At 47.2% G+C, this 11,498-nt stretch overlaps 1 protein-coding gene across 1 annotated transcript in view; it reads left to right on the top strand.

The window, feature by feature from the left end:
- The first annotated feature begins 81 nt into the window (after positions 1 to 81).
- Krt78 (keratin 78) overlaps positions 82 to 11,498 on the top strand; it is a 50,624-nt gene continuing 39,207 nt past the window's right edge. Inside the window, exons 1-3 of the mRNA XM_011245680.2 lie at positions 82 to 1,125; positions 3,468 to 3,696; positions 4,082 to 4,218. The gene's annotated coding sequence lies outside the window, so the exon portion shown is untranslated. The remainder of the gene's footprint in view (positions 1,126 to 3,467; positions 3,697 to 4,081; positions 4,219 to 11,498) is intronic.

Genomic DNA, 11,498 nt, shown 5'->3' with positions numbered 1-11,498 from the left:
GCTTTGCTATGTATGCATTCGTGTAGGTGGGAGGGGGTGGGCAGGAGGCTCCTTCCTGGGATATGTGCAGAGCAGGAGTCTTTCTCCTCCAGGCTGTTCCAAGAGAATGTCTTGTTGGTAGCCCAGCTCATACTCTGGCTATGGAATATGGTTCTTAATCAATGCATTGCTTCTCACAGTTTACATCAGGGTCTCAGATATCCAGGTTCACTCCAGCTTTGCAGCACCCTTGCCAAGGAATCAGGTTTTGGGTGGTCCAATCAGAGAGAGAGAGAGAGAGAGGGAGAGAGAGAGAGAGAGAGAGAGAGAGTGAGTCAGTGCACTGTACCCCAGACCTCAGGCATCAAAGTGGCTAAGTGGGGCATGGAAGTAAGGACTGTCCCATTTTCAAGCCTGTCCTTGGCCAGACACATAGCTTCCTTGTGTTCGGCCTTTCCTATTTCCTCAACAGGGATTTAGGAGGTCTGGTTTCCCACCCTTCCAGATGTACAAAGTCTATTTTTAGTAATAGGGTGTGTTGGGTCTGCCATTTCTAGATGCCAGGATAGTTCACTATAGGACTTGGCACAGATTCCTGGGTTGGCCCCTGTTCCTCACCCACACCTACACCCACACTGCTCTTACTGCTTCTGCCTCCCCGCTGTAATCTTGATAGAAAGGGTGTGTGTGGAGGCCAGTGTTTGCCTGTGGAGGGTGGGCCGTATGCTTATGGGTGTGTATAGGTCCATTGAAGTGTGTGAATAGGTTTGCCTATCTGTCAAGCAAGTGTCCCAAGGTTTAGAGCAGGGGAGGAGAGTATTAAGAGACAGCTGGGTGAGGCACCACCAACACCATTGCCACCAATACGGAGTTTCCCACAGTCACATGGTCCATGCAGCCCTAGGCTAGGTGTGCATCAACCCTTGGCATGGCCTCTGAGGCTTTTGCTGTTTCAGATTTGTTGAAAACTGGTGGAGAACTGGAACAGAGGGGACAGGAAATCGACCAGACTGAACAGGAAGTAAGACCAGACTAGACAGGAAGTAGGAACAGACTAGACAGGAAGTAGGAACAGACTGGACAGGAAGTAGGAACAGACTGGACAGGAAGTAGGAACAGACTGGACAGGAAGTAGGAACAGACATGGTATGGGAAACTCCTACTTATCTCCCAGTCCCCTGACTTCAGCCTTACCACCTTCCTAGCTACCTGGCTCTGTGGATCTGGGCTTTTAGGCTGTCATTGTCCTTCCAAGCCTTCTACCATGCTCAGCCAGAGCCAGGGAGCCTAAGTAAGGATCTTAAGTCATAATTGTGTTAGTCAGAACCTGGGCTCCAACAGCCCCAGTAGATTGGGTCTGTCTGCCTATCCTTATTTATAAGGCAATTAAAGAAACCAATAATAGTAGTAAAAAAAAAAAAACAAAAAAAACAGAGAAAGGACTCTTTAACATGGCCACATTGGGAAGAGGAACAAAGAGACAGAGTGATACCCCAAATCCATTTTTAGGATGCTGGGTTGAGGTTTGGGGTTAAATAGGACACTAGAGCTATGCATAGCTGGGCAGTCATGGCCAGGGAATGGCCCCACCCACCACTGAACCATCATTTTCTTGGCTCCAGCGAGGTGGTCTGACAACTTGTCAATCTGAAGGTGAAGGCACATCCTTTGTGCTTTCAAACATTTACATTTTATTATTTATTTATTAGTTGGGTGTAGGTGTGCATGTCAATGTGGAGGCTAGAGAACCACCTATAGGAACTTTCTCATCTTCACTCTGTGGGTCCTGAAGGTGGAATTCAGGTCGGCAGGCTTGGCGCCAGGTGTCTTTATCATCTGAGTTATTTCCATGGTCTTTGTACTCTTTTATTTTATTATTACTTCTAATACAGGATCTTACTGTAGCCTAGCCTAGACTCCCCGTCCACCTGCCTCAGATGGGATGACAGGTGTACACTGACACCCTTGGAGGTAAATGCAGTTTTATTACCATTTACAAACACATCCGAGTGAGTCTCTGGAGACAGGAAGAGAATTATTAGGATTGCCCTGGGCAATTAGAACATGCTGAGAGACCTCTTGCCCACTAGTGTCCTAAGTCAATATTTTCAGTTTGGCCACACCCAGCCTCGAAGCCACGCACCTGTCTTATCAGGTCCCGTTGCCAGGCAATGGGTGGGTTGGGAGCAGCCTCGGTTCACAGTTCCTACATGATCACTGAATGTTTGCTGAAGGAAAGGCAATACAGCTCCATGCTAGAACCCTGCGGGCTTCCATGTGCACTCACCATGGGGTAAGGCCACCCATTGCTCAGGAAACCCTTCTTTACCTGTCAGGATTTATGTATTTATCTACTTTTATGGGTACAGGTGTTTTGCCTGCATATATGTGCACACATGTGTCCCTGGTGCCCATAAAGATCAGAAGATGGTGTTGGGGCAAGAGTGTTATAGACAGTTGTGAGTTGCCATGCGAGGGCTTACTGACAGTTGTCAGCTGTCTTGTGGGTGCTAGGAATTGAACCAGAGTCTTCTGGAAGAGCAGCCAGTGCTAAGCCATCTCTCCAGCTCCTACTTTTGATTGCCAGCATCACATAAACTGTTATCCCAGCACTCAGGAGGTAGAGGCAGGAGGATCAGAAGTTCAAGTTTGAGGCCAGCCTGAGCTACAGGAGACTCTGCCTTGATGAATGAATGAATAAATGAAATGAATGAAATACAGCCTTTATTTACACAAGGAAACTTGGAAGAATAGAAGATGAACATTTTAAAGCATACCTAGCCCCGAATACTTGTAGGCTCTCCATCTGGAGAGTCAGCCAACCACAGATACAAGCCACTCCAGGAGAAGGGACTGCACCCATTTCTCAAACATTCATATTTCCTTTCTTGTCCTTATGACCTTATGAAATAAAAACAGTCTAACATTATGTAGCATTTACATGATATTAAATGTAGACTATCAACGACTGGTGTGGCCCATGCTTCTAATTACAGCTCTTGAGAACAAGAGGATGTGAATTCAATGCCAGCCTGAGCTTAATAGCTAGACTTTGCCTCAAATAAAAAAACCAAAACCAAAACCAAAAAACAAAACAAAACAAAAAAACCAACCCCCTCCCAAACTCAAACCTAAACCTAAACCAAAAATGAAAAACCAAACCCAAAACCAACCAACCAAAACAAAACAAAAAACCAACCCCCTCCCAAACTCTCCAAAACAAAAGAAGAACAACTCCTCACTCCCCCCAAAAAAACCCAAACCCAAAACCAAATCAAAACAAAACAAAACAAAACAAAACAAAAAAACTCAAACAAATTAAATATAATCAAAGCAAAATGGAGACCAAGTTATAGGATGGCATGTTAGGTTCAGGTCGGATCCTGCAAGGTTTTATTTGGGAGACAGTTACTCAGTATTTGGTACCCAGTGGGTCCTGAAGTCACTTTTTACAAGGGCTAAGAGCACCTATGGCTTTGTCCCTGCAGGGCCCGTGCTTAAATGAATGACAGAAACAGACATGGCCACTCCTAGGTATGGTGGAGGAGGAAGTTTACTGCAGATAAGAAGAGCACAGTAGCTATGTGACCTCTGAGAGAGTCCAGAGTGAACAAGACCCCGCGTCAGGCGAGGAGACATGGAGAGGGCAGGGGAGAAGGGAGAACAGCTGCCAGCCAAGAGAAGTGGCCTGGGCCAAGAGACTGGCCAAGAGAGCAGGTAAGAAGATCAGGTAACCAAAATGGCTGGGTTATATAGGGAAGGGCAGCCCAGCCCAAGAGAAGTTTAGGGTAGAGGGCAGGGCACACCAGCCAGGAGGGCCCTGTAGAGGATGCAGGGGTATTAGGAGAACCTGGAGTCTAGATCTGCTTTGCTGTGTTAAATAGGCATTTGATCCGTTTGTTCTGGATTCAAAAGCTAACACTTACCCCCTGATAGCCCACTGATGATCCTGAAAGGCAGGCTAGGTCCCAGAGTCACCAATTTTCTTTTGGTCACACTGTATTTTTTTTAAAAAAATCACATACAAGCTAATTTTATATTTAAAAAATTGAAATGTAATCTATTATTTAAGTTAATTTAAATTAAAAATTACTTTCTGCAGTTGAGTGGGCCAGACAGGCATGCTATATACAATTCAAGAGCCCAAGAAGGCCCTGGCCTGCCCCGTTGCCTGGTTTCTCTTGCGAAGGGCAGCCGAGCTGTGTGTCCTGTGAGTTGTCCCAGGTGATGTCTGTGAAGGTACAGTCCCTCAGGTTTACACACGGCTACACATTCAGCAGTGTTGACTTGTGCAAAGGGCAGGGAACGGCATGCTGCCATCCTCCTGCTTTGACTCCATGTAGCGTTGGGAGGAAGGGATGGGGAAAGGGTCAAGAGTGGTGGCCCTGACAGCTATGGCGCTTCATTTCCAGACTCTCAGTGCTGGCATGGTGGCTCGCCCCTCTTGCATCCTTCCTTCCTTATAGTTCAAGACCCTCTCTCCAATTTGCCATCACCCCTGTTTTCCAAATTTGTTTTTCTTCAGCTCCATCCTTGCGACTCGGGAATGCCAGCCACAGGACAGATTCTTAGGGACCTTGACACGACATGGTTGTAATGGGCCAGCCTTGGCTAACCACAGAGCCCTTCACTCTCTTCCTTTTTCTTTCTCTGTGAGGTCCTGACTGTCCTGGCACTCGCCCTGTAGACCAGGCTAACCTCGAACTCAAAGCTTTGCTTCTTGAGTGCTGGGGTTAAAGACATGCACCACCGTGCCTGCCCTTTGCTCTTTTACTGAGGTACTTTGTGTTAAGTCAGTGTCCCACCCGTTAGCCATACCCCCAGATCCAGATGTCCCCTGAGAAATACCCAGCTCTGCAAGTTTTCCTGCTGCCCAGATCAGGGTCTTTCCTGTTACTTGCCATAGTGGCTGTGGCTATTCTTGTTTGCCAACAAAGACGGCTTCTGGGAAGAGGGAATCTCAATTGATGAATTGCCTCCATCGGCCACAGACAAGTGTCTGTGGGATATTTTCTTGCTTGCTAACTGAAGGAGGAGGTCCCAGCCCACCGTGGGCGGTGCCATCCCTGGGCAAGTGGGTCTGGGTCGTATTTGGAAGGCAGCTGAGCAAGCTGGAAGCATTTCTCCTTCCGGATCTCTGCTTCAGTTCCTGCCTCCAGGTTCCTGCCTTGGCTTCCCTTGATAACGAACTGTAATCTGTAAGCCAGATAAAGCCTTTCTTCCCCCAGTGGCTCTTGGTCAGAGTTTTTAATCACAGCAGCAGAGAAGCAAACTAATACTCATTGCCTTTTCTTTCTGAGACAGGGTTCATGTAGCCCAGGCTGGCTGCAAACTCTGTATGTAGTCAAGGATGGCCTTGAACTCCTGATCCTCTCGTCTCCACCTCCTGAGTGTTGGGGTTATTCATGCGCGCCACCTGTTCTGTGGTGCTAGGGATCGCCCTCTGGACTTCCTCCGTATGCTTCATCCCTAGGAAGACCTCCTTTATAGAGCATTTGCAGAGACAAGGAAATTGAGTGGAATTTTTAGAGCCCCCACACCCTGTTGTATTAGCTTCAGTTGTCAGCTTGCCCAGGCTTACCGTCACCTGGAGAGAGAGACTATCAACTGAGGAACTTCCTCCATCAGATTGGCCTGTGGCCACCTGTGAGGCATTTCCTTGATTGGTAATTGATGTAGGAGGCCCCAGCCCACAGAAGCAGTGCTATCCCTGGACTGGCAGTCCTGAGCTATATGACAAAGCCCGGGTGGAAGCTTGGGGTCAGAATCACAAGCAGTGCTCCTCTGGCTTCTGCTTCAAGTGTCTGCTTTGAGTGCCCGTCTTGGCTTCCTTTGATGATGACCTAGAGCCTAAATCCTGCCCCCTCGGTGATTATTACAGAAACAGAGTCAAACCGGGACACACCCCTTCTCCCAGAAGGCACAGGCAACCGCCCCTTGCCCGAAGCGTTTCTTGTTATGGAGTCTGTGGCTGACTTTAGGATGCAGTCAGTGTTGGGAATTCTGTAAACTTGTGTCATGTGTCCTCTATCATCTTCTCATATAGAGTAATTTCATGGCCCTTAAAGTCAGAGTGGACTTTCACAAGACCCCAATCAGGGTTTAGTTTCTCCATTACGGGTGTCTATTCCCAAGATAAAGCCCCAGTCCTGGCTTGGCCTTGGGGCTGTGCTGGGTGTGGCTCCGCCCACCCGTGGGGTGTTATTTCTATTTGAAGCTGTAGTTGCAACAATTCAAACGTGTCCCTGTCTAGCTTACAAGTGAATAAGACTCAGTCTTTGGCTATTTTATTTGGCTTTGACAATTACTGGGGGATGGGGTGTCACCCCTAATCTACTTTTCATTTTCTTTTTAGAATTATTTATTTTATGTATATGAGTACACTGTTGCTGTTTTCAGACACACAGAAGAGGGCATCGGGTCTCATTACAAATAGTTGTGAGCCACCATGTGGTTGCTGGGAATTGAATTCAGGACCTGCCTACCTCTAATCCCTCCAGTAATTTTGACTGTAGCCATTTTAATTTAATCAATAGTTTAAAAAATACTTATTTATTTTATGTATATGTGTATCAGATCCCATTATAGGAGGTTGTGAGCCACCATGTGGTTGTTGGGACTTGAATTCCGGACCTCTGGAAGAACAGCCAGTGCTCTTAACTGCTGAGCCATCTCCCCAGGCCCTAACCAGTAGTTTTAAATTAAGGACCAAAGTTTGTTCAACAAAAGCTGGTAAATGTGAGGATTCACTCACCTTTCTTTCTTTCTTTCTTTCTTTCTTTCTTTCTTTCTTTCTTTCTTTCTTTCTTTCTTTCTTTTTTTCTTTCTCTCTCTCTCTCTCTCTCTCTCTCTCTCTCCCTCCCTCCCTCCCTCCCTCCCTCCCTTCCTTCCATTGTGTGTGTGTGTGTGGAGCAGGCTCTGTTTTAGAAAGAGAAATCCTGGCATTGTGGTCTGATAGGAACACATGACTCAAGTCAGACCCTGAAAACGAACCCTGGGTAGGAACAAAGACCTGGGTGGACATTAGGGCTCTGTCAACTATAGGATCTGTGATATGAGATATGTCACCTCCCATGTCTTCATTTCAAGGAAGAGAGGACAACTGAACCATGTCACAGAAGTGGTGAGGGGCAGCAGCATCCTGATGGCATGAGGGGTTCCTGAACTAACAAGAGAAATGACATTTCTATTCCTCCTAGTTAGGGTTTCTATTGTTGTGATAGAACCTGGAGGCAAGAGCTGATGCAGAAGCCATGGAGGGATGCTGCTTACAGCCTTCTTCCTATGGCTTCCTCAGCCTGCTTTTCAGAGAACCCAGGATCACCAGCCAGGGATGGCACCACCTTCCCCACTGATGACTAATTGACAAAATGCCTTACAGGTGGATCTCATGGAGGCATTTCCTCAACTGTGGGCCCTTCCTCTCTGATGACTCTAGCTTGTGTCAAGTTGGCACACAAAACCATCACTCTTTAGGAGATGGTCTCCGTGCCTTCTCTTTTCTGTCACGTGTCACTTCCCACAGGAGCGGTGAGAACACAGGGGCCAGAGAAGGCGCCTCTCTGGTCTGTGATTGTGTCCTTCTCCGTGAGGCTTCATCACTTCCCTGTTTTGTTGAAAATAAACGAGAGAGAGAGAGAGGGGGGGGGGGGAGAGAGAGAGAAAAGTTCTCTTCTTTAAAAAAAAACAGAAAAAATAAAAGATTTACTTTATGTATTCGGGTGTTTTGCCTGTATTCGGGTGTTTTGCCTGTGTATACTTTTGCTCACCACATGAATGTGGTGCCTGCAGAGGCCAGAAGAGGGCGTTATGGAGCTATGGCCGGCTGTGAGCTGCCGCATTGGTGCTGGGATTTAAACCTGGAAGATCAGCAGGTGCTCCTAACCACTGAGCCATCTCTTCAGACCCCTCTCCATCCCTCCTGTACTAGCTTCCAGTCCGAAGTGGTCAGGTGGGCTTCGCCTCACCTGATTCTCTGAATATGTTCCTGGGAGGCAGGCTTGCAAGCCAAGGCATTTGGTGGTAGGGTTTAGATCAGAGCAACAGACTTGGATCTACGCCCAAGCTTTTGGGTGAGGAGAAGTCCTCACCTGCCCCTTGTCCTCTAGTGGACACTGAACACAGGATCCGTCCTAGACAAGCTATCTCCTAAAGAGTGGTATACTGGCTGGTTTTGTGTGTCAACTTGACTGCTAGAGTCATCAGAGAGGAAGGGCCCACAGTTGAGGAAATGCCTCAATGAGATCCAGCTGTAAGGCATTTTCTCAATTAGTGATCAATTGGGGAGGGCTCGGTTCGCGGCGGGTGTTGCCATCCCTGGGCTGTTGATCCTGGGTTCTATAGGAAAGCAGGCTGAGGAAAGGATAGGAAGAAGGCGGTAAGCAGCACTCCTCAATTATGCCGTATGGGTCTCTTTATGCAGGTTTCCGGCGCCTCCTGGTGGACAACGTGAGAACTGTCTTGCAATGTAGGGAGCGGCTCCTTTTTCTCATTTCAAATGTCCAATTGGCTACCTTTGGGGTTGACCTGGCTAGCAATAACATGGATACCTTGAAGAGAGATTTTTTTGGTTTAAAAGATAAAATTTCCAAATACAAACAGGAGCCAGGCAGCCAAGGTAAGGGTGGAGTGGGTCTGGGGTAAGAAACTGGACCCCTGGCTTGCACTTGAACATGTTCACAGAACACTGCGGCAGATGTGAGACTTACTTTCTTCCAGTGCAGAGCGGAGTGGAGGCACAGGGCGGCTTGCTTTTCCGTCTCTAGATAAGATGGCTCACTTGCAACTAGAAATGATTTCAGCGGGACAGGCAGGAACGATTGGATGAGGGGAATGGATTCGTTTGCCACATATTAAGGATTATCAGATTAAAAAAACAAACAAACCAAGAAAACAGAGGAGCGGGATATGGTGGTGTATGCAGTGAATCCCAACACTTGGGAGACAAAAGCGGCCTTGGAGTTTGAGTTCATCCTGGTCTACTTCATGGGACCCTGTCTCACAAAAAACAAAACCCCCTAAAAACAAAAACAAAAACAACAACAACAACCAAAATAAAACAAAAAGCAAACAAACAAAAAAATCCTAACCAAACTTAATGAAAAGGAGAACATGACCACACCTGGGTGTGGCTGAGGGGAGGTGTTATTTATTTATTTATTTATTTATTATTGCATCTACGAGAGAGAGAGAGAGAGAGAGAGAGAGAGAGAGAGAGAGAGAGAATAGAGAGCGAGCAGCCAGAGGCATCTGGAAGAGTCCAGCAGGGAGAGAAACTAACAGACTGAAAGCAGCCAGCAGAATAGATCAGGCCATGAGGGTGGGGTGGGTGAGATGTGAGTCAGAGAGGAAAAGGAAGGAAAGGCCAAGAGAGGGGACCGGGAACTGAGAGCTGAGGACCAATAGAACCAAGAGAGAAAAGAGAAGCTGGGGGGGGGGGATTGAAGCTCAGGGGGAGAGGTTTAGGGTAGGGGTGGCTGGGGTGGGGTGGCCAGAGGCGTTGTTGTAGCACCTCTCACTCTGTCAGTCCTTTATCGGAGGCGCAGGATCCCTTCTGGGAAGAAGCCAAGGAGCCAGAGGTGTATGCTCACCCAGACAGAGCCCATGTTCCCAACTCCTGATGGGACTCATGGGACTCTGAATGGCCCAAACCCGCTGCCACGAGCTGCTTGGCCCTCTCTCCTCGTTCTACCTGCTGAGGTGGGGGGGAGACAGTTAAAGACTGCTCATGTTCACCGTGGTGGCCACTGGTCACAGGTGCTTGCTGAGGCTGCTTCAAAACAGCTGGTTTGCTCTGAGAGCTGCTAACGGCGCTAAATCATATATCAGATCTGGAAGACTTGGTATCAGAAAAAAGAATGTAAAGTGTTGTACCACTGTGTGTGCTGTGTATGCATGTGTGCTCCACCTGTAATCGGTGCTGAGGGGGTAGGTAGAGGTGGAGATGGGAGCATGTATGGTACTTACTGGCCAGGAAGCCTAGGAGAATAAACTGCAGGTTTGCAAGAAGCCCTGTCTCAGGTAGAGGGGCTGGTGAGATGGCTAAGCAGGTGAGGTGCTCCTACCTGATGCCACTCCGAGCTGAATCTCTGGAACTCACATGGTGGAGGGGAAAGAATCAATTCCCAGAAGTTGTCCTCTGACCTCTACATGTGAGCTGTGGCAGATGTGTGCCCACACAAGTATGTCTGCACAATATAAGTGTAAAAGAATAAAAATAAAAAAAGTAAGGTGGAGAGTCATAGAGGAAGACACCTGATGTTAACTTCTGGTCTTCACACACACACACACACACACACACACACACACACAAACACACACACACATATACAATGCACATACACATTCACACACATGCACATATACAATGCACATACACATGTGCACACACATGCACACACACATACACATATACATATGCACACACATGCACACATATGTACATATACAAATGCACATACATGCACATACACACATGTACACACTACACAATGCACATATACACATGCACACACATGCAAATACATGCATCACAGAAACAAGTGCACACACACACACACATGCACAGACACTTGTACATACACACATGCATGTACACACCCACAGTCACAGCCACAGCCACCTCTGTATGGACATGTGTACATATCTACATGAGCATATACTACACACACATACTTATGTTTGTAGGTTGGTTGCATGTAGACTCAGACTTAAGATACATGGGGTTATATAAAGTATTATTTTAAACTTAATTTCTCAGTACATATTGTCCCAGGTCTGCCGTGTCAGCACTTGGGGGTTGAAGCTCCAGTGATCGAGGTGAGCCTAGGCTGAGACCCTGTCTAAAACAAGCCAGAAAGATTATAAGCTAGAAGTGGCGGCACACACCTTAATTCCAGCACTCAGGAGGCAGATGCAGGTGGATTTCTGTGAGTTGGAGACTACAGTGATTTCCAGGACAGCCAGAGATACACAGTGAGTCTCTCACAAAGTTCTACTGGTGGCTCTCATTTATGGCTTATTCTTCTGTCTGGCCAGTGTCCACCAGCATCTTTCAATGCTAAGGAGAGTGGGCAGCCACAGCCCTCGTTTTTTGTGGTCTTTCCTGGTTTCTGCCAAGGAATCTGGTTCCAGAGTGGCCACAAGTTTCAACTTTGCAGTAGAGACCTGAAATTTTATATGAAACCAGATTTCTATATTTATTTATTTAAAAATTATTTATTTTTATTTTATGTAAATTGGTGTTTTGCCTGCCTGTCTATGTGAGGTGTTGGATCTGCTGAAGCTGGACAGACAGTTGTGAGCTGCCATGTGGGGGCTGGGAATTGAACTCGGGTCTTCTGGAAGGGCAGCCAGTGCCCTCAACTCCGAGCATCTCTCCAGCCTGAAACCTGATTTTAAAATGCTAGCCACTAGTCCAAATATTTAAGGACTCCATCTTGGCCATCCTCGAATGGGTCACTAGAAACTGTTTCTGGAAATTGACTCTAAGCAGGGACACAGAGGCCAGAGGGACAAGC

This window comes from Mus musculus, chromosome 15, assembly GCF_000001635.26.
Source record: "Mus musculus strain C57BL/6J chromosome 15, GRCm38.p6 C57BL/6J".
Taxonomy (NCBI): Eukaryota; Metazoa; Chordata; class Mammalia; order Rodentia; family Muridae; genus Mus; species Mus musculus.
Note: the sequence above shows the minus strand (reverse complement) of the source record. Positions and strands in the feature narration are given on the sequence as shown.